This window comes from Strix uralensis, chromosome Z, assembly GCF_047716275.1.
Source record: "Strix uralensis isolate ZFMK-TIS-50842 chromosome Z, bStrUra1, whole genome shotgun sequence".
NCBI lineage: Eukaryota > Metazoa > Chordata > Aves > Strigiformes > Strigidae > Strix > Strix uralensis.
In genome coordinates, this window is record NC_134012.1 from 101,870,198 (window position 1) to 101,893,044 (window position 22,847).

Sequence of the window (22,847 nt, forward strand, 5' to 3'; positions counted from 1 at the left end):
AAAAGCTGTGGAAAATATCTCCATTTTCAAACAGAGTTTTAATTATTTGTAAAGACTTCAATTGTTCAACAGATAATGTCATGGATTGGTCCTCACAGTGTGAAGTGCAACCGTCCAGAACCCCCACAGTATTATAAATAGGCTTCGGAGCTGGGATTGATTGATGTTTGGCATAAAATCTATTCCTCTGAGCATGTATATTCCTTCTGTTCACCAGTTTCATACAAATATACTTGGGCTGATTTTTTATTCAAATCTCCAATTTATGTAGGGTTTAAACTGTTAAATATTTAAAGCCTTTTTCATCTTTTTTTTTTTTTCTTCTTTTCTGTTAGAGGTAACTAAATCTTTTGCCTAACACAAACAAGACTCGGAGATTTAGCACATTCCTGAGGGGGAGAGAAAGGGTTTATTAATTATATTGAGACTCAAATAATATGCTTCCTTGACACTAATGTTCCATCAGTTCCAACCGCAAGTATCCTATGGGATAGCTTTAAAGCCTTTATCAGGATCTAGATTACTGCATTTATGGCTCCATAGAAGAAAGAATTTAATGAACGGCACTCCGAGTTTGAAAAGAGAATTGGAGATAGAGCGATATCAAGGTATAAAAATGGTAACAATGAGGAGTTATTTCAGGGGAGTCTCTGGGTCTCCGTAATGAAACATCAAATAAAAGTAAGTGTAATGTACCTTTTCAAGAATCTACATAAATATCCAAGACTCCTTGGGTGGAGAATTTGTCCTTGCTGCACCTTGCCGGCCTCTGACAGTGAAGATCTCAGAGGAGTTGTGTCTTTCGGAAGATTTCTCTTCCAAAGTCTTATTTAAGTTTTCACTTATCAAATCAATATGCTCAAAAAATTTTATTTTCGAATTTTTATGACATCAGTACTTTTGTTTCATCTGCCCCTTTTTTCCTACCCTAAGCTGATATATTTACATACCATCACCCTTGTGGCTATTATTAATTCATTTATGCATGCCTTTGTATCGCACCTAAGAATCAGAGTCATGAGGCAAGACCCCATTATGTCTTATTTATTTCTTTTGGTATCACAGTAAAATCCAGAGACATAGCTGAAGTAGTGGCCATATTGTGTAAGTAGTTTATCTGCACATATGGAAGACGAACACCCTTAACACATTGATAAGAATTCCAAGAGAAAAATACAATAAGTTGAGGTGTCTGCACTGTAACTTCAGGGGGCTCCGGAGGCATCGAACAAGTTTCCCCTGCCCAGAGGAGAACCGTGACCCTGTTACCCTGCAGAAGCTCAACTCGTCAGAGAAGCAGGACTGCTGAAAAACATGCAAAGCACAAGAATAATAATATCAGAAATTTAAAACCAAATAGTATTAGGGTTTACAAGCAATCGAGCTTTAAAAATTGCATTGTTTAAAGCCCATTAAACAAAGCAAAACTCCTCTCTGAATCAGTAAATATAAGTTGTTTACAGCAAACAGAATATCACTGGAAATTCTAATTTCTGAACTTTTCACAGATAAAAGATACACAGCTGATCAGTTATTCAGTCATGAACCTTACCCTGTATTGATTCTGGGGTGCCTGTTAGGTTTGTAACATAAGAGAAGCTAAATAGGTTGAACCTAAAGAAAAGATGGAGGCACGTTAGGGAGGAAATCAGCCTGCAGGTTTTGAAATTCTTGCCTAAAAGCAGGCTTCTGGGCTCCGGCTTCGGTATGCAGATAATTAGCTGGAATTTTTTTAAAAGTGCTGAGAATTGAAGGGAACTGAAAAATGCTCCCCTTTGATGGATACCAGACCATCATCAGGTGTCTAGCTCTGGCTTCAAACTTCTTACTTACCATCCATAAATTGTTTCATCAATTAGTGCCCCAAACGCATATATAATTTTAATTGTACAAGTACAGATGTCTCCAACTCAGTTTTTCTCCGTGTGTGAAACCTGTGCAAGGTCAGCTAACCACTCGGTAACCAACAACAGGGGAAAAGAGATGTTCCAGTGCTCAGTGGAAGCTTAAACTAGGAATTAATTTATATATTGTAGCATTTGACAAACCTCAGCTCCTGATGTCTCAGCCTTACTTTATAGTCACATCTGTTAGTTTAAAGCATTTTTAGTTTATTGAAGAAGCCTTTACAAAGAAAAAACAGATGATGAAAATCTCATCTGTCAAAACTGTTATTAAAACCGGTAACAGTGTGAGGTTTTGTTTAAATTGAAAGCATCATTTATTTTTTATCAAACATTTTATAAACAATAACATTTGAGAAGGATTTGGGGGACCTGGAGAGCCCTCAACAAAATGCAGCTCATTATGTTGCTTTGTTTAATGTGCTGCTCAGAGATAAGCAGTGGATGCTTTCCATTACCTCGATGGGAGGTATAGTAGCTGGTGTGACTAGAGAGGTGGAAAAATCACCTGTGCACAAACGCACATTTATCAATCACAAAGAGCGTGGGGAATATCACATGCCTGGGAAGCGTTCACATCGAGTGAAAAGGAAAATGGGTAGAGGCAGGTTCACAGACCTCTGCTTCTGAAGCTTTTTTGGCCCAGTTGAGAGCCAAGTTTGCAATTTAATTACCACAGTGAAAGGTGATGATGAAGAAGGAGAGGTCTGGCGTCCCTCTCCAGAACAGGGGGTTGCAGTTATGGCCGTGGAATGGAGGGGGAGATACCACCCAGGGTTTGAGGGTGCAGCTGGCCGCCCTCAGACTGCTGTAAAGCTAACGGGTAGATCATCCAGCTCACCTTCAGAAAGAACAAGGAGGGGAAAGAAAAACCCCTCTGCTCCCTAGCGCGCTGCCCAGAGCGGCTTCGCCCGCCCAGAAGCACCGTGAGCTAACGCGGCAGGAGCGCTGCGCTCGCGGGAGCGGGGTGCCGGGAGGAGGCTGGCCGGCACCTTCCCAAAAGCCACCCACCGAATGAAGATGTTGCAGCTTCTCACACGGCAGAGCTGAGCGCTTCAATTGCACAGCCAAACCAAGAATAATCTCACCTGGACAGATCTCTGCAGGTCGTCGCAGATTTCTGAATAGCAGTTAAAATTAGTCTTTTTTCATTTCAGATAATTCTGGCATTTCCACCTGCTCATTATTTCTCAATGAGCCTCAGAGTATGAAAATATATGTGAGGCTTCTAGACTAAGTCAACTCTGAAATTCAAAAGCAGGCTAATGTACCTTTCCAAAAATGCTATGCCAGGCATTTCTAAAAGCTTCAATGTCTTCATCTTCAAAAACTCTGGAAAAAGAACAGAATTCTGGCATTTTTTTTTCTTAAACTCTTTATTGAAATATGAGCACTTCACACTTCTGTAAAACAGAAGTGCCTTTACCAGCCCAATCTGGGACAAGCTACTAGAAGTTCATAAGGGTAGGGGATGTTTTTTAGATGGAAGATATCACACTAACATCACAAATACTGTCTTTCCTGCAGGATTACTAAATGGGGTTTAAATGAGTCAAAACAAGGTTCATAGAACAACTTTTACATTGCAGAAAACTAAGGAAAAGAACATTTACAAACAAAGCAATTGACTTTGTTGATCATTTTAATCCCTTGGCTGCTGTTCCAAACATTTATGGTTGAATTAAACTAATGATGGGAAGATCTCAGAGGATTCGGGCTGGCAAGTGGGAATGGTGTTTTCCAAAACATTCAGCATTAACCTAACTCTGCTCCATTGAAGTCCAACTCAAGGGGAGCGGAGTTGCACCGTCGCTGAACGGCCCTGCAGGAACAGCCGAGATTCCCTTTGAACAGCCTGCAAGCCCTCCCACGGTGCTCGCAGGGCTCCCTGCTTGAAAAGCCCCCGGCAGCCCCCAGAGCAGCAGTATGTGCGTATCTTGGTGCAGATATATTCTGAAAAGAGGGAGCTTTGGGATCCAGCTGTTCCTGTGTGGTTTCCTTGTATTGTTTTGCCGTAGAAAGAATGAAAGGAAAAAAAAAAAAAAAAAAAACCTGCCCTAAAAGTTTAGATATTTATTGCAAACTCTCTGGTCTTTTTCAACCCATCCATAATTTGAGATCAGCCCACCCCTCCCTCTGTGGGACATGGACTTTTCGTATTTTATCTCCATTTATGGTTATTGCATTGTAAACATGCAGCAGGCAGAAGTTATCATTTGCATATCTCTGAGAATTAGCCAGAAAGCTTCTCTCTCCATAAATGATTTATACTGCAACCATAACAATTGAGTGTCTGCTCTAGTCTGAAATACTCTTTTAAAATATACGCCCTGATCTTTGACCTGGAAGGCAGAGCTGATTAAGATATGCACAGAAAACATTCAGTTATGAAGTAGAGATTAGCTGGGGATCAAGTAGAGATAAAGAGCGAGCAGCAGAAAGATAAATACTGAAGGAGAACTCTATCCATTAACTAGACGTGGGCTTACATTAGAATATTTTGTCTAATCCTACTCCAAACTTTGGAATTTATATTCAAAATACTTCTGGTTTTAGGTACAGCTTTACAAAACCAAAATCTGATTCATGGGGTTTTGCAAGATCCAGGGTACTTAGTTTGCTTCTTAGTGCAACTGGAAATTTGATTTTTCCAAAATTAAATCAAGGTCTTACGACTGTCTTTGTTCCTGCCCGTTCCAATACCTTGGAGCTGTTACCACGGTACTTTATATCTGCTGCAGCGTGCAGGATATGGGATAGCTCACTTTTCCCAAGCACGCCTGCATATATATGTATATTTTTCACATACATAATTAGCTCAAACAATGCACGTTAGGGATACCCCTGGTGACACACGAGTTGTTTCCTTTTGCCAGGGACTCTGCCTCGTGCAGGTATATTGTTCAGAGCTTGGAGCTGTGCAGTGAAGGAAATCACGTCCCCTTTGTTGCAAAAGTTGGAAAATAATGATGGGGGCAGAGAGTAGGAAGCTGGTCATTCACTTAAACCAATGTTTCCAAAGCTGGTCATTAATTTCTTTCAAAGCTGGTCTTCAATCTCTTTTTTTCTCTCTGTTTTTTGAAAAAGCGTGTGTGATACTAATTCATGCGAGCAGCCGTGTTTGAAGTACTGAGAGTTCACGTGTGACTCAAGTTAATGGGGTCTTGCCTTGGCACATGCAGAATGCTCCAGGAGGCAAAACGTGGCCTTGGCCCTCCACTGGGGCGTCCGCACACGTGGGTGACACTTGCCATGACTTTGGAGCGGGGCAGAGTCCTCCAGATTGCACGCGGAAGGTCTCTGCGTAGCCCCCGCCGTTGGGTGCAGAAGGTGGCAGGTGTAGCACGTACCCCAAGATGGGGTTCAGACGCTCTCCGCTGCACGAAGGCTTGCCAAGGGTAATGCTCTTCGTCGGAAAGTGCTCCTTCTACAGAGTTTCTGCCTCATTAACTCATGAATTAGCTCAGCAGCTAAGTAGAGGTATCCTATTTGGTTATTCTGGAAAACACCCAAACACCATTTGGGGCGTGAGCTGTTACAGAAATGAGCCAGTTTTCTGGTTTAAGGAACTGCTCTGCTTTGGTGTTTTCCAGTTATTTCAACATCACCCTTATCACAAGCTAGAAAAGGTTAACTAAAATGATGTCTTTTCAACCCCCCAACAACACTTGTTGTAAAAGCATCTGAGGAGAAATAGAGCAGAGTTGTGTCTCCTTATCCCGCCTGCAGCCCGTTTAGACAGCGACCGGACTACGCGGTTGGGATCCCAGCTCTTACATCCTCCGGTTGCACTCGGAGGAGAGCGGCTGCTCTGAGGTCACTGTGTGCTTTTACACCCAGGTTGTTTCCTTGGGTTCCCTCCAGCTCCACACAGGTACCAATTTTCTTCCCGTGTCCTTCTGCTGAGGTTATCTTCTTCCTCAAGGTAATTAGAAGGGAGAGTGAAACTCTCCCCATCGCACCCTTGATACTTGCTGTTTCCAGACTGTTTATCTGTTAGAAAGTTTGCGACATCCATGCTCAAGTTGTGGGTGAAGCTCCTTCATACACAGAACCTTATATTTCTATAAAGTACGTAATTTGGCAGTCACGTGTCACACACTGACACAAATGATGCTGGTGCGGGATGATTCGACTGAAGCCAGCTCTGACAGCAATCCCTCTGCAGTGATCATGGTTTGGGATGATCGACTCCCAGACTGCTCTTTGGGATTCCAGGCGGTGTGTCCTGCCTAAGAAAGGTAGCTTCAAAGACTGGCTGATGGCCTCTTTTGGAGGAAAAAGCCCAAGGCTGTCACAATGTGCAGCGCATCCTCTGCTCTGTGCTCCGCGCCTCTAACGAATAGAGAGTGTGTGTTAAGCGGAGGCCTCGCGGCGTATCCCGGTCACCCTGTGAAGCCAGCTGAGAGAGGAAAGAGCTTTCAGAACTAATATTTCACTTGACTGTTCACACAATGGTATGACTCATTTGAATGCGTTTGTTCACATGAAGTTCAGATTTTTTATTTTAAAAAAGCAAAGGCAGTTTTCCGTTGCTTTCTCTCACCTGCCAAAGCACGCTTCCTAATCCAGTGTCTGGAACCTCAGTCAACAGTTTAAACATCTTGTTAAAATTTCAGCTCGCAAGGGCAGAACTTGCCAACAAGACTTCTCTTACCAGCTCCAGACTGATTCGCAAGCCTTTAACAAAATTACTCGGTGGGTTTACACCTTTAATGGAGCCCAATAAAAGGAGGAGCAACACACTGGAATTTTCTGTATAACACACATAAGAATTTGTAAATCTTTTCATAGCCAAGCCTGTCTTAAGAGCTGTGAAAAGGCCGCTGGGCAAAGAAGGGTCTTCACCTTCAAAGAGCTGCAGAGCGTTCTCCTTTTCCCTGTCCTACTACCACTTGCTCCTCCAGTCTCATAGTTTCTGTAATTAATCCCGACTGCTCTAGTTTTACATTTTTGCATTTTAATGGTTAAAATTGCCTCTTCTAGCCTTTACAACGCAAATCCACATGTTTCTTGGCTACTTTTCAGCTGCCGCTGATCGTGGCCATCCACAGCTTGGATGAAGTTATGCAATCTTGCCAACACTTAATTGACCATGATCTGAAAAGCTGCCGCATTGTTCAGTTTAAAAAGTGTGGCCTCAACACGAGAGCCCCGCGTTTGCGCTGAATGCAGATTTCTGCTGAGAAGGCGCTTCCAGCAGAGCTTTGCCAGCGCCCCTCGGGCACAGCCAGTGCCTGGAGAGATTTTGCCTGCTTAAGATACCGACAAGTAGAGGCTGAGCACGGTTGTGGCGCGGAGCCTTCTCTCATCCACACGGAGCTTCGCTCCCACCTGTCTTCCTTAATTATGGTAACCACTGGAGGCTGCTGGCGTTGCCTGCGATGCCAGCTCCAGCGTGCCTTTTCTCTCCTTGCTCATCTGCTCTGCCAGGTTATCTCTGACCCGCTGTACTTGACTGCTACCGACTGACAGACTTTTGATTTTTAGCAGGCGGCAAAAATATTCTCCCACCTCCCGAGCTTTTTTTGGTAAGAATTAATTTTTGAGCGCTTGGTTCTACACTGCTAAAATTTGTGGGGGGTTTTAAATGGTTACAGACCGTTCGATATACTGGGCAACCATTTCCTCAGACTGAGTGAGATCCAAGAGAACCCTGGCTTTTCATCACAGATGATCTGTCATTTCCCAGGCGATGGTGCTGGTGTTTAATATGATTCGGACAGCCTTTGGATTCATTTTCCAATGGCAGGATGCACGGTGCTTCAGATGCTCTGGAGATGCACCTTGAAACAGGTCGGAGGACCCGCACTGGCTGACGACATGTTTTAACTGGGTTTAGAGGACGCGGCCAACTCCTGTTGTTTGCTCCTCGCTGCTTGTGAGAGGCAGCAGCGATAGAGGTACTATCAGTCACCCCTTCCTTTTCATTAGTTCACCACTTAGCCTGTTTCTAGAGTCTAGAGGCAGCTCTATGCAATGCAAATCTCTTGGCTGTGGAAGCAGTGCACTAAGTCAGAGCATCTCCAAATGCATGGTAACCTGGCTGGCTGCCGGCTCTGTCTAGAGCGCCGAAGGGAGACAGGACTTTCCCTGGGAGCTACGGGCAAGAAAAGCATATTTTCTGGTCTTCTGGTACTTTACGTGAATCGCGCATTCTATCAAAAGATGTGATATAATCCCTATTTTAGGAAGCAGGCTATCAGATCTGAACAGCGTGGCTTCACAGAACATCCTTGGCTGCTAGGCACTACCTTGCCTCCAGAGCAGTGAGAGGCTATGTTCCCTACCCATAAATTTCATCCAACTTTAGTGCTCAACTTCTGATTTCTCAGTATCGAGTTTGGCTGCCTCCTACTTCTAACTTTCTATCCTTAGCACAATTCACAGGCTTTCAGCTATCTCACACTTCGCGCTCTCTAATCTTAGCACCGCTTCTAACTATAGAGTGGCTTCAAGCTTCAGGGTCTCTCACTTTTGTTCAGGCTCTTTCTGGTACACGGCCAAGTAGGTGAAAGACTCGAGAAGGGGGAAGGGAGAGCTAGCACTGCTTTCAGATGTTGCAGGCTGGAGCTAAACCCATCTCAGTAGCCATCGTCATTTTTTTGACGCTTTCCTGAGACATGCAAAAGGGTTTGGTCAGGAGAAGATATCTGTTCCTGCCTTGCTGATACCTGAACAAGCTGACGTTGTGTCCGTGCTAGCAGTGTTCCCCATTCTCTGGGAATTTTCCCAAGACTGTGAAGTTATCATTTTCATAAAGATCCACTTAAGCAAATTTCATCTGTGTTCTGGATCTGGCTCATCATAGCCAGCTTGGCTGATTTCATAAGCCACAAGCTGCTCCTCTGTCAAGTGTCTTCCTGGTTTATCTCTATTTGTACCAAAGGGTGTCTATAGAGGTTGTATCAACTTTCCTCAGTGAAACAGTTCTTCATCAAATAAAGGCTTCATATGTGGCTTTCTCTTCCACGCGTTTCAGACTTAGACTTGGCTTACTGAGGGGAAAAAAAAAGATACATTGTCTTTTCCTGATATTTTCCAATGTCCAGTTTTCCCATCCAAATAAAAAGAAGAACCCTTCCCCCTAGTTCCTTCTCACCAAGCACAAACCTAAATCTCAGCTTCATCTTTAAAACAACTGACACTTCAGGATGCACTGTCAAGGATAAGGCATTACTCAAATTATCTTGCAAATACGTATAAATCCTGCTGGCTGTCTCATTATATGGGATGTACTGGTAGGGGCAGCACTGACTTGCCTCAAAAGACAGAACTGAGATTCAAGGTGAGTCTCCTTGGCATGAAAAACCTCAGCCAGAGCCTGGAGGAAGGTGAAGGCAGAAAGGTGGCAGAAGCATTTCCTTGCTGTTCTGAAGTAGAATAGAGCAGGAGTTGCATGCTGTCTTTTCCTGGACAAGAAAAGTCAGCTGAGGTCAAAGTATGTGGGATCAGCCAAAGATCTTCGATCTTGAGCCAGTGGAAGTAGGAAAGTCCCAGCAAGAGCCACTGATGGGCTCAAGTGCAGAGCTGGCAATGAGACCAACCCAACCTGCAGTGGTCATGACAGTGGTGAGGGGGTCTCCCTGGTCACAACGGCTGAGGAAGAGCTCTTGGATGACAGAAAATAGAGAACAAGGAGTACCTGTGTCCCATAAGCACGAGGAATCTGGATTAAGGTTGCTTTACTTCCTAACATGGTTCTGCAAAGTCAGTGGGTTTTTTTCAGATTTTAAAAATATATATGAAGACATAGCGTCTGGAGGGAACCTCATTTTTTAATTCTTCAGACTCTCTTGAGCACTTCAAGGAGCACAGAAGGAAGTCAAGTAGCTGAGCTTAATGAATAAAATAAAACAGTTGAGAAATACTGTCTCTCAAATAACCAGAAGGACCTCAAGACATCTTCGAGTCATTAAAAATGAAATAAACATCTTCCTGGCTTGCTTGTACTTACCTGAATTGTGATCCATGAGAGGAGATGAATTTGGCATGTCATAGTGAAGAGAAATGAGGATACAGTGCGGATAATTCAACTCATTTTATATTTATGGGATTATTATGTGAGGTGCTCCAAAGCATTATAGAGAAGGCCCATCTCTCATAACGTGCCCATAAAAGAAAGAATCACCAGTTCAATAATATTTCTTGACACGAAATATTGATCACAGTTTGGAAAGAATGACAGATATTTGGAGATAACTGAAATGGGGGTAAAAGCAAAAATCTTTGTACAATCCCATGTGGTCAGATTTATCACAGCTGTCATTGGCTATGTGAAAATTAGTTGGTTTAGTTTAAGAAAGTCCAGGTTCCCTCTATAATTAATGGAGAAAGATTGGACTCCTGAGAGGTGATTTGTCCTGACCTAAGACTGCTCCTGAAAATAGATGTGATGAATTCCTCTCTTCTTGAGGTACTCACCTCTTCCACTTACAGCAAGAGGAGCTGAGAAGAGTAGCTCAGACCAGATGCCTAACTCCTATATGACTAAAGTTAGGTGCAATGAATCCCATCTGCAGATGGGTGAAGTAAGCAGAATACACTGTCAGCTGTAATGAGTGGCAATGAGACTAGCTCTTGACATTACTGAAGGCCAAGTAAAGCTTGCTTTGATTTGGCAGAGCCAGGTTTCCTCTCCTTAGTTCTGTAATACAGTTATTTGCTACTTTTATAATTTCCACAGGCATATATCCATGTTCCAATTACTGAGATGACGTTTGCACCAGCATGATTCATGCTGTCAATTCCTGTCTCAAGTTAGATTCAAGCTCAGTTTATTTTGGGAGCAGTGGATGCATACCTACCAGGAGTAGGGAGGTGCAGGAGAAAACAGGCTTCTGCCAACTGCAAAGGCAGTAAAAGTTTGGGTTTCACATCACCAGAGAGCCAAAGCGGTGGTCAGGCATAAAACAGATGGACCTGCTGCTCCACCTCGAATCGCCTATGTCTGCGTCCGTGTTCTTTACACACAGAGGTTGCAATATCAACCAAATAAATACTGTAAGAGCTCTGTCTCTCCAAACTGAACTGATCCTCCCATTGCCTTGGTGGACAGTGGTAATTCTTCTCTCGAAAAGGCGTATCCCGAATAACCTCAGTGGCAATTGCAGCCTCCGACTGGAAGATGTGTTCCTCTCTGCGTGGGATGGAGACTCTGCTATTCGCAGGGAGACAAAGGGGGAAACGATGCTGGGCCGAGAGAAAACGCAAGAGCCTGCGGGATGGTTGTAGCTAATGATCAGAGACTGACCTAGGAGGAGATGATGTCTTTTAGGTCCCACTGCAATGGCATTTCCTTTTTTTATTCTGTAACTCGTGTGAAATACATAATAAATAAAATTCCAGGAATTTATGGAAAATGCATGCGCAGTCTTTGGGCCAGGAGCTGGGACAGCCTCTGCGATGCAGCTGAGCAGAAGCACACCGCACAGGCTGCTCCGCCTCTTTTCCTCTAGTCCAGGGAAGTTTTGTGTTCCTGGTAGAGCGAAACAGCTTCAACGAGAGAGTGAAGACAGCCCCCCCACAACCTGCCCCAGAGCAGCTCAGCAGCCCGCAGCAGGGCAGCCACCACAGGCTTCAAGGTGGCCCTTGAGCCCCCCAGGCAGCAGGGCAGCCGCTGGAAGGGATGCGTGGCACGCGGTGGGCTCCAAGGTTGGTGCTTTGGTGGCCCAGCCCTTTATCAGCAGCCTTGTTTCACACTTATGGAACAAAATCTTTTGGAAGGAACAAAATCTTTTTGCAGGCAAAAGATTCCACAAAATCTTTGGAGCACTTGAATTCCTTCTGTAAAGAAGACCAGAGAAATTAGTTGAGTTTTTAAAATGTTAAACTGGGTTGGTTTGGGGTTTTTTTTTGGTTTTATTTTTTTTTAATCTGGTTCCATGCATCTCACTTCCAGTGTACTGCAATCAAAAAGGATGCAAAACCAACTGGGGAGGCAATAGGTGGTGGTGGCGTGGGAGTGGGAATATGGAGCTGGAAGCCACTAGTTGAATCTGTTACATCTTCTCTTTCCCCTTTCCTTTTTATCCTTGCAAGCCTCCTCATTCTTTATTTTTACATTGTCTTTCAAGAACACAACTTGTCAAGGCAGGGATATTCTCGCCTCACCTAGCTGTGAAGCGTGGAGCTTACACAGTGATTAATCACATCACTTCTTTACTTCTTCGCAGAGCCATTCAAATGTCAACAACCCTCAGGAGGTTCCTATGGTGCAGGCGAACAAGTATTATCCTGTTTTTCCAGATAAGGAAACTAAGACAGTGGTCACCGTTTTCCAAGTGTGGTTACTAAATGCACGTCCTGTCATCTAAATCTTTAATTTAAATGCCTGAAGATGGGATGACCCATTGGGGTGGGAGCTCTCCTGTTGCACGAGGCTGCTCCCTGCGGAAAATAAGGGTAGGGATGTTCAGACAATCGCCTGATCGAGAGGCTCAACAGTCACACTGAGGAGTGTACAGTATTTTATAATCATATTACAATGAATAAATCTGAGCAAACACAATACACGATTATGAAATGTTTTCTTGTTCGTTTTCCATTTCAGTATGTGGTGGGAAACTGCTATTAAAATAATATTAGCTTGCTATATTTACTCAGTAGCTCAAATGCTACTAGACTACATGGCCTGAGAGGAAATGCCTTGTTCAGACTCATTTTCAGTGTAGCAGCTAGAAGATTCATGAAAACTACATCTAGCCTTTTTTATAATAAAATATCCTTGTAATATTTATTAATGTGAAATGTGCAGTTAAATGTTTGATGAAAGAGCTATTGTATGCTTGGGTTTACAGTAAACAGTTAAAGCTCTTAAAGTGAAGTTGAAGCAAGTGGAATATTTGCTTAGATTTGGCAAGAAGAAATATTGTAAATAATTCAAAGAGTGTAATTTGATTCTAGATTTTTCTGGGCTATGTGGCATATGGCCCTTCTGTTTTTGTTTTATTTAGGTTTGCTGCCTCCGTTACGTAACTGTTCTTTTTAGCCTGTAATTAAACTTCAAGGTCAACCAGGAATTAAGCAGAGAGGAAGTTTGTGTAATGGAAACAAGTGAGGCTGGACCCTGCCGTGTTACATCACTCCCTTTCTCCTAACTCCTCTGCTGATAAGGACAGGAGAGGGGAGGACGAACCCAAAACCTGCAGAGCCAGGAGATGAGGGCAGCACCGCTCCTCCGGCCGGAGCACAGTCTGCCAGAAGCTGCTGCACCAAAACGATTGCTTACAGAGGGTTTCCTGGCTGGTAGTTGACCCTCTTACATAGACCCGCTCGTTTCAATAACGTACGTTGAGTTACATGTGCAGCTGCCTCTGTATGTGAAGCTTATTTACGCTTTGGCTGGTTCAAAACAGGGACAGAGCGCTTAAATATTTATTTTCAAAGGAAGCGGTTTCGTTGCCTCTACGGGTTGGGATTTGTTGGGTTGTGGCTGCCCTTCCCTGGAAGGGTTCAAGGCCAGGTTGGAGCAACCTGGGCTAGTGGAAGGTGTCCCTGCCCATGGCAGGGGGTTGGGACTGGGTGATCTTTATGGTCCCTTCCAACCCAAACCAGTCTGGGATTCTGTGATTTCACCTGCCTGTTGTTGTTGAGTATGGATGGGCTGTTTGTGGGTGGGTGTCACCATCCCAAAGCAGAGCTCCAGGGAGAGGATGGATCCAGTGCCTAGGGAAGGGCCAGGTCCACCCTGTACCCTGGGCATCAGCCACATCATAGAATCACTGAATTATAGAATCATAGAATCACAGAATCATAGAATCATTTAGCTTGGAAAAGATCTTTGAGATCATTGAATCCAACTGTTAACCCAGCACTGCCAAGGCCGCCACTAAACCATGTCCCCAAGCGCCACATCTACACATCTTTGAAATCTCTCCAGGGATGGTGACTCCGCCACTGCCCTGGGCAGCCTGTTTCAGAGCTTGACAACCCTTTCAGTGAAGAAATTTTTCCCAATATCCAATCTAAACCTCCCCTGGGGCAACTTGAGGCCATTTCCTCTTGTCCTATGGCTTCCATCTTGCCATCCGTTTTTCCCTGCGCACTGCAGTACATTGGAGTCCACCTGCTGAGTGGTTTGAGTGTTTAAAAAGTATTTTTTTGTTGTTTGCAGGTTGTTTTTTTTTTTAAATCTGTCCCTGCGTGCACCTCACCGCTGGTGTCTCCTCATGCACCTGTGCCCAAGCGCAGCTGGAAGGGTGACGAGCTGCAGCAGAGGGGTGGGCTCGCAGGGCACAGGCAGCAGCTCCCAGCGCTCTCCTTGCACCTAAAAACTGCTCTTGGAGTTTTTAGGTGCTAGAACGGAGTGAGAGCGGTCGGTCACCCGCTTTATGTGCGTCTTGCGGTACTGAATTAGCACCGTGACACGCGTGGTGCCTTGGCTCCGCAGAAACTGTTACATCATTTCTCATGAGGTGTTGCTGAAAACCTGGTTTGCATTTGAATTGCCTCTATTATTTTTGGAATTTTTTCATTTAGAGCTCCTCAGGTGAATAGTGCTGTGTAAGTGCTGAGTGTTATTATTTATTAGTCACATATATTCTGTAATTACTTTGCAAATATGATCATTATATTTGAAGTTACAGAGTACTTCAAACATTAATTGCCACATAACTTGCAGATTTCAGATCTGATACACAAACCTAATCATCAGTCATTAAGTATTAAAGAAGAGAGCACTGGAAATATATTAAATTACTTCAGATCACTGATTAAACCTAATCCTTGGAAATTCCTAAAAGCCTATTGAGGCACTGAGATTCACTTCCAAGTGACCATTGGGAATTTAGGCCTGAAACACAGCCGAATGCCTTCATTCTTAGGGATAGCACAACTCTCTGACCATGCAAAACGCTCCTTTTCTGGCGTCCTGCCCCAGCCATAGCCAAGGCTTACGTTAGTTTTCGCTGTGGCCGGCTTTATGGCTATGCTTTCTCCTCAGGCAGGCAGCATCTTCAGCCCTACAACTGTACATACCGAATTAATGGAGACAAGAGGGAAGGAGAAAAGGCAGAAATGACCCAGGAGGTCAGCAGCAGGCTGCAAGGGGCTTAGACTTGAGTCTCATGCTTTCCAACCAGCAGCTTACTGGCCTGTACTGGCTTTCTCCCACGGTATTTGAGTAATTCTTGCGTTAACGCTTGGCTGGTAAAGCATGCTGTGTGCTATTAGCTGGGAAAACGGACAGACCTAGTTGTGTGGGCCCAGGCAGTGGTGTTCCCCCCCCGCCACGCTCCCCATTTTCCACATCCCCTCCCTGGAGCGGCGAGTCCCTTCGCGGTGCAGCCTGCGGAGCAGAGGAGAGGATGCGAAACTTGGGGATGCTGGGCCCGTTCCACGCTACCCCGGCATCTCCGGGCTGGCATTCAGCAGCGGCAGCATGCGGCTCCGGGGAGGCGTTGGGTGCTGGATGGCTCCCCAGCGTCTGTCATTGTGCTTGACGCCGCGCTCCCTTCCAGAGCGGTGGGCTGGAGTGACAAGACAAAGACACAGGCAGCGTGTGAAATCTCTCTCCTGCCTTTTTCAGACTCGCTGAAAATTTCTCCCTGCCTTCGCTGTGGTCACCGTGACATCTCCTCGGCGAGGACCTGCCTACGCCTGTGCTAAAACTGGTGGCAAGGCTTGTGTTCCCAGGCATGGTCCCAGCCACAGAGGGGAGGAGAAATGAAGAAACTCTGTCCTTTCCCAAAGTACTCCAAGGTTAATTAAGAGTTGGAAACTATATTTTAAAGCCACACTGTTATTTCATGACCCTGTTTAGGAAAATGGCATTTTCAACTAGGTTTATACTATTTCACTGTAGGTAAAATATTTCTAGTTGGGAGCTGTTATACTCAACAATCTCTATCAAACGTTATAAAAATAACAGCATATGTGTGTATATACATAGATTTCAAAGTATTAAATATGGGCGTTAGTGCATGTTTACATGCAGATATTTGAGGCGAGAGGAAGGGAGTGGGGGAGATGCTGTTGAAGTCCTTCTCCAGCCCTGCTGGGACCATCCACCGAGTGATGGGACTCAGTTTTCTTCCTCCTGCAATAGCAACCAGCAAGATTCCCACTGCCCAGTCCCGGGGCCCAGCGCCGGGGTGGTCGCCACAAGGTCCCCAGGCCTGGCAGGACGGGCCAGGGCCGGGACAGCCAGTGGAGGAGGGAGGCTCTCCCAGGGGTTCTCTCAGGCCACTGCCCACAAACCTGCCTTTGATGAAGCAGAGGATTGGTGCCTGGGACAAGGACGTGGAGGCCTCCCAGCCCTTGGCTGTGTGGGGCGGTGGCTTTCCAGCGAGCCCGTTCGTTAGCTTAGCGATATCTGTTCCTCCAGTACTGCCAGAGAACATCCTTCCAGGCTTTCGGGAATGTCCTTTTACTCCCTGGCGTTCACGTGCTCTCTGCTGTCATAGCTCCTGGAGCATTTACTGCTCTCCTCTTTTTACCTAAAGCAGATTCATGGTGGTGTTTATTTGTGGGTTTTCCTTTTCTGTTTGTGTTTGGCAGCCGTGTATTGTCTGTCTAATCCACATTCGCTTTGGCTGGTGGAGCAATGGAGAAGTCCTCCTCTTTCCTGCCTCCTGAAGCCCTGCTGTCCTCAGTGCGGGCAGGACTACAGTGCCAGTAACATGGGAGTTACCTTCTGCTCCTCTGCTGAAGCGCCGTGATGTGTTATTAGCACTTATTTGAGGACTTCCATGGAGCAAGTGGAAGTTAGGAGCTATATTCCACGCCTCTTTAAATGTTAAGAGGTAAAGATAAGACAACAAAATAAAATGTAGAGAGTTGGTTTATAATATGTAGAAGGAACAGATTAGGTGCTGGTGTGACGTAGCTCTGTCAGCTCCAAAGGAGCTGATTTACTCAATCACTTCTTAGTAAGAATTTACTTCTTTACAGAAGATTGCCCAGGTCATATAGTTGGAGAAAGCGTTCCGTAGTGGTTAGAGCAGAGCACCAGAAATAAAATTCCCTGTGCTATTTCACTCCCAACCATGACTGAACTGCCGTGTGATTTGTGCAAGACGGTTACGCTACAGCCTGACCCTCCACTCCTTGCGGCGTGGGGCTTATGATTATTCACACCCATGAAAGGCAAGACCAAACCTGATTTATGCCCATTTTGCCCACATCAACAAAAGGATATAACGGCATTTAAATATTATTGCTTCAAACCAATTCTTTGGGGTAGAGTTGAGCATTTTGGGGACAGGAAGGGGTGGAACTGCTGCGCTCAGGATTCCGTGTGAACCCCAGACACGTCTGCTTTGGGATGTGGCAAAAGGGTTCGTGCAGGGGGTTAAATATCAAAAAGCAACATGAGTTGCATAGTCAGAAATAAATGAAATACACTCTTAAGACTGAGCTGGAGAAAAGCAGAATTTTTAATTGCTGCAGATCGCATTCCACTCGTTATTTTAACTGTATAAAAGCACAAGTAATCATTCACAAATTAACCAAGCAAACGGTTAAGGCCCTTGGTTTGTGTTACTGAAGTTGGCAGGAAAAAACCCTCGGTTACATTGGGGAAATAATCAGGTTTCCATTTGTGACTTCTTTCTCTGACAATCAGTATTACCAGCTCAAAGATCCTTGTTTAGGCCTTAACTAACTGAGAAATGTACTTTAAAATATTAAAGAAACGGTATGTTTATCATTCATTTCTTTTATCTTATTGTTTTAGAGGGTATTAGGCTTTTTTAAGGATTTATGTGCAAAATAACATTCAGTAATATTCACTTCTTAGTAACTGATATGTTGGATTAATGTGACATGTAAAAATCTGCCATAAAAAAAGTGGATTTCAAATATATAGAGGAAAATTAATGTAAAAATACCAAACCAGCCCTGCAGTATATATTTTTTTTATTTTGGTAAGTGAGTTTGTTTGGGAGGCAACTTTATTCTGAACATGTCTTTTCCCAAGAAAATGTTAAGTACCTTTTTCTTTATAATAAGGAATAGTGTCCTTATTGTGTAGATAGCAATATCCTCCCGGAATGTTGTTCCAGAGAGTACCAGTGCCGTGTGTGGTGTGTGTACGGGGGCTGTGGCTCGGGGCATCGGGACTCAACCCATCTCTGTGCCTGAGCAAGACCCCCAGGGGAACAACTCCAACCAAGGAGCGAGTGCCGGCCGAGCCCGCTGCTGGGCCACCTCTCCAGGCAGGCCATTGGAGCCACCACAACTGCTTCCCGCTGCTGCCGCGGTAGAGGCAGGTTGGACAAGCCCCGGGTCAAAGATAGACTGGGATCTTCCTTCTCCCATGGAAACTTCAGAAGAGTTTTCTGTAGTAGTGGCAGGTTGGACAAGCCCTGGGTCAAAGATAGACTGGGATCTTCCTTCTCCCATGGAAACTTCAGAAGAGTTTTCCATGGTAGAGGCAGGTTGGACAAGCCCTGGGTCGAATATAGACGGAGGTCTTCCTTCTCCCATGGAAACTTCGGAAGCGTTTTCCTTCCAGCCTCTCCGTGGCTCTCTCGGATGTATTTCAGTGATAACTTTTTCATTCTGCAGACAACACACTGACACAGAGCAGGTTTCACTGCCAGAGGAAATGCCAAACAGGGAGACAAGCTGACACCCACAGGCCACTGCCGAAAGAAATTGGCATCTGGGTCTTGCAGCTGCCAAACCTTCTCTACGAGTGGCCACAGCAATCAGCTCCAGTGATGTAGCAAACTGAGGAGGAGGAGGAGGCGAAGGGCATGTGGTGCACAATCAATGCTGCAATCAAAGGGAAGAGGCCGTGCCAGCTGGTTACTACACTTCCATCCCTGTGCCAAAAGCACAAAATAATATTTAAAGAAAACATCAACAAAAGGCCGGCAGCTTGCGTGGCCCGTCGCAGTGAGAGCACAGGGTGAGGAGGTGGGCCATGTGTGCGAGGCTGCGCTGCTGCAGCAAAGGGGCTCCGGGGCCCCTTTACGCCCCGTGCCAGCTCTTTTCAGGCTTCGGCGCCGCTCAGAGAACTGCTTCTACTTTTAAAAGTACAGGTTGTGCCAGGAAAAAAGTCGAGATCTCTATGACTGCATGGCTGAGAGCGTGGATATTGCAGCAGTGGTTGTGGTAGCAGAGACGGTTAATAGCATAAGGCTGGCTATATAGTACAGATGTCAAGAGGCACTGGCTGCTTTTAATGGGCAGGCCAATGCATAACAAACATTTGAATGTGTCAAAATGGGGAAAAAATTCCTATCATCCACCATATGAATTGTTTTACTGTGTTGACCATTCTCTGTAGCTCTTTAGAAAATATAATTTTTGATGGGGAAATGCAAAAGTGGAATGGATGGAAGAAAAAAGATGCGTATTCTCAAATGATCCCATTGCAGAGAACGGCCACCTAAGATGGCGGGTTGCAGTGCCCTTCACACACCCTCACCTTGCCAAATAATAAAAAGGAGTCTGGAAGGACCTGAGGAGGTCATCAAGCACACCCTCATCCCCAGCGCAGCAGCGATTCATCTCTCAGTTGTACTGTAAAGCAACTGGGGACGGTGCAGGTGTTTCATGTATTATTGAAAAGGATCCGGAGCACCTGTAACTGCTGTAAAAATAATAAATAATAACCGTTTTGAAGAGGCATGTTCTCGGATGATAAAGTTTTACTGTCTTAATGGCAGTTCCACCCCTGTTAGACGGTGCTATACAAACAGCATGGCCCGCGAGTGTAATAAAGTTGGTAGATATATTGGTATTTAAGGGAAGATATTTACTTAAAGTAAACTTTAGATGGTATCGATGAATATATGGCAGATATCGAGAACGGTGCCAGTGATGTTTTTACGTATCGAAGGGGGGTTTGTGGTGCATGTTTGGGTTTTGTGGCTATACCCAGGAGAAACACGGCATTCTTTTTTTGCTTGCTTCTTGTTCCGGCAGCCTGCTGCAAGCTGGGACACTCCGACTTTTTTCCCGAGTGCCGGTGCTGAGCTGGGCGAGGCTCTGAGCCGGTAGCAAGGCCCTGGGGTGTTTTGTGCGTGTACAAGCCAGGGCAACAGCCTTGTCGCCGTCGGTCCTAGGGGAGCAGCTCATTTGAAGGGCCATTGCAGTGTTCTTAGAGATTAGCGATAGGGCTGGATTAAAATTTGGCTTGTCCTGCGCATCGCTTTGATATTGCTTTTACGCTACTGCACACAATACCCCAAACCATGTATTACAGCTCCAGAGTCATGAATTTATTATGTGTGTGCTTGGATGGTGCCAAATGCAAAGTTGCCCAGCTGATTGTACAAAAGGAGGCCTTTCTGCACAAACCAAATACAAATCCTGCTCTTTCTATCTCTATGAAATGAGGAGAATGACCACCATTTCAGGGAGAGCTTCGTTATGGAGAGCAGAGTTGATCATTTTCTGCTCTACCATGCTTTGAATATTTCTAATATTTATTTAGAGGAAACGCCAGGATTCAACCTGATTTTCTGATTTTGCACTCTTAAGTCTTTTTCATCTTTCTTCTTCTCCTTCTTCTTCTTCTCCTTCTTCTCCTCCTCCTTCTTCTTCTTCTTCTTCTTCTTCTTCTTCCACTTCACCTTCTTCTTCCTCTTCCTCTTTTTCTTCTTCTCTTTTTTTTTTAGATAGCAGTAATTTCTCAATGCAGTGCACATAAAATTATTCATATAATTCAACTAAAGTTCTGCATCATATTCTCTTCTCCTGCCTCCTCTTCCCAAACACGATAGATATGTTCCTGACCATTTAAAATGGATCAGTTAAATTCTAATTTTTTTCCTGGGAGGTTCAGGATCATCTGTGATAGCCAGGACTCAGAGGATTGTTGCCATTTCAGAGGCTTCCTTTTGAAGTCACTTGTACTGCACACAACAGCAGAACTGTCCTGTGCCTTTGTAAGCAGATGCGTCCTATGTGCTAAGGCTATCAAGGAGGAAAAGCTGCTTTCCCCTTAGCCAACACCTCTCAGTTCTCTCTTCCTCTTGCACAAATACTTGTTTTGATACCGCATGGAGCCCTCCTTGTTCCTGATTGAGTCTCTGTTGGTGTTTCTCCAGCCTAAATGCTCTGTCTGCCCCAGCTCACGCTCTCCTGGGCACTTCAGCTCCTTGAGACGAGGGTTTGCTCTTCACCGTCACCTCTTGCCTTTTCTGCAGTTTTTGCCATGTCTGGACATGGTTACTAAAAATCCTCTCCTTGTCCTTTGCTTTGTGCTTCTCACTGTCTGTTTACTAATATCTAGGATTCTTAGGTGTCTTCTTTTCTCATATATCTTGACTAACTCACCTCAGACCTCAGTTGTCTTTGGCCACTCTTTAGCTCCAAGCAGGACCCTACGCACCCCTGAGCTGCTTTCCTTTCATGCCTTTTACCTCCTGCTTCTCCAGAACCTTACTGCTGGATCGAACTGGATTTCACAGCTAATTCTTCTCCCGAAGTTGTTTGACATTGAAGATGACAAATTTGTGGAATTAAAAGGTATTTTCTTTGGGGACACTTCTTCAAAGAGATATTGCATATACCCAGAATTGGTTTATCAGTACTAAATCTATCACATTTCTCTTGCAGTTTCTCAGATTTGGTTTGCTCCTGAACCTACTGTTGCCTCCTTCAGTAGGCTGTGAAATTTTGCAAAATGTAGGTGTCATTTACTTCCTTTGCTCCTGGCTCTGAATCCACCCATGGCACTTTCCAGTACAATTTCTGTCATTCCCAGTCTGAACGTCCCCTTTGCTCCTCACCACAAAGCACCTCCTGGAGGAGGCTATGCTGGCGTTCCTGCCTGGAGCCACAAAATCATTCGCTTTCCTCCCCCTCAGCATCTGCCATGGGACCACTGACCCGTGATGCGGTTAAAGTGATGACCACATCATGGGCTGGTGGCCCCTGGAGGGGCTGTGCTCCCTACCTCTTTTCTGGGACTTCTCTAAAAGGTGCCTGTTGTGAGTGTCTTCCCTGACAGGGGCTATGGAAAATCTTTGTGGAATAACAATTTCCACCTTCAATAATCTTGGACAGTTTTCTACTTGTAGACAGAAGGTAAATATTTCTGAAGTCATCACTAATGGAAGGAATGATGCAATTCGTGGATCAGGAAACTCCTTGACAGCCCTTTAATTCTGGGTAACCCTCAGTGCCACATTATTAGCTCTCTACCCGTCCTTTTTGACATTTTCTGTGTGCTTCTTGCCTATTTTTCAGTAGTGCATGAGTATAATTTTTGGAAGCCTGATTTTAGGCAGCATAACCCTTAGCTGTCTGCCACTGTCAATGGTTATGGTGCTTCACAAGAAAATTTAGACTAGCAGGGTTACTATAAAAAATGAGTGTAAAAATAAAGGCAGTCTCCAATATCTTAGAAACTGATAAGTATCATGTGATGAACAAACTCAAGAATTAGCCTTTTCACAAAAAAATGGAAAAAATAAGGCCTCTAAGAAAATGATTTTTAGCAATGCTTGGGATCTGGACCAAAACTGAACTCTGAGGCTTGTACTTATGTCACTTCTACATCACTGAAACTATCCTCAATATTGTAAGGAACAAGAATAAAGACAAGAGAGCTGCACATTTTGCATACACGTTTTGTGTTTGGCTTTGGGTTTTCAGTCGATACTTACCATTTTGGTTGCAGAAAATGTTAATATATATACTGTTATCAGTTGATTTCTCCTGAATAAGTAACTCCAGCTGCTTCAGCTGATGCTTTGGAAGTTGTTGCCTCATTGCTGCTCTGTTAAGATGCTTCCAGCTTTGACAAACTGCCCAAACTAGCTGTGGGGTTTATGTGCTACCCCTTTTATATTCTCAATGTCGCTTTTAACAGGCAAGCGGCCCATGACAAACAACTGCAAACGGTGTGCCAGCCGTAATGCAGATACTCTATAGGCATATGACCCTTATCTTTTATAGCCAAAACTGTGTGGGCACCATTGCCTGAGGTGGGAACATGAAGCCAGAGCTAAGAGGGAGCTAACCCACCTGTCAGAGGGTTTC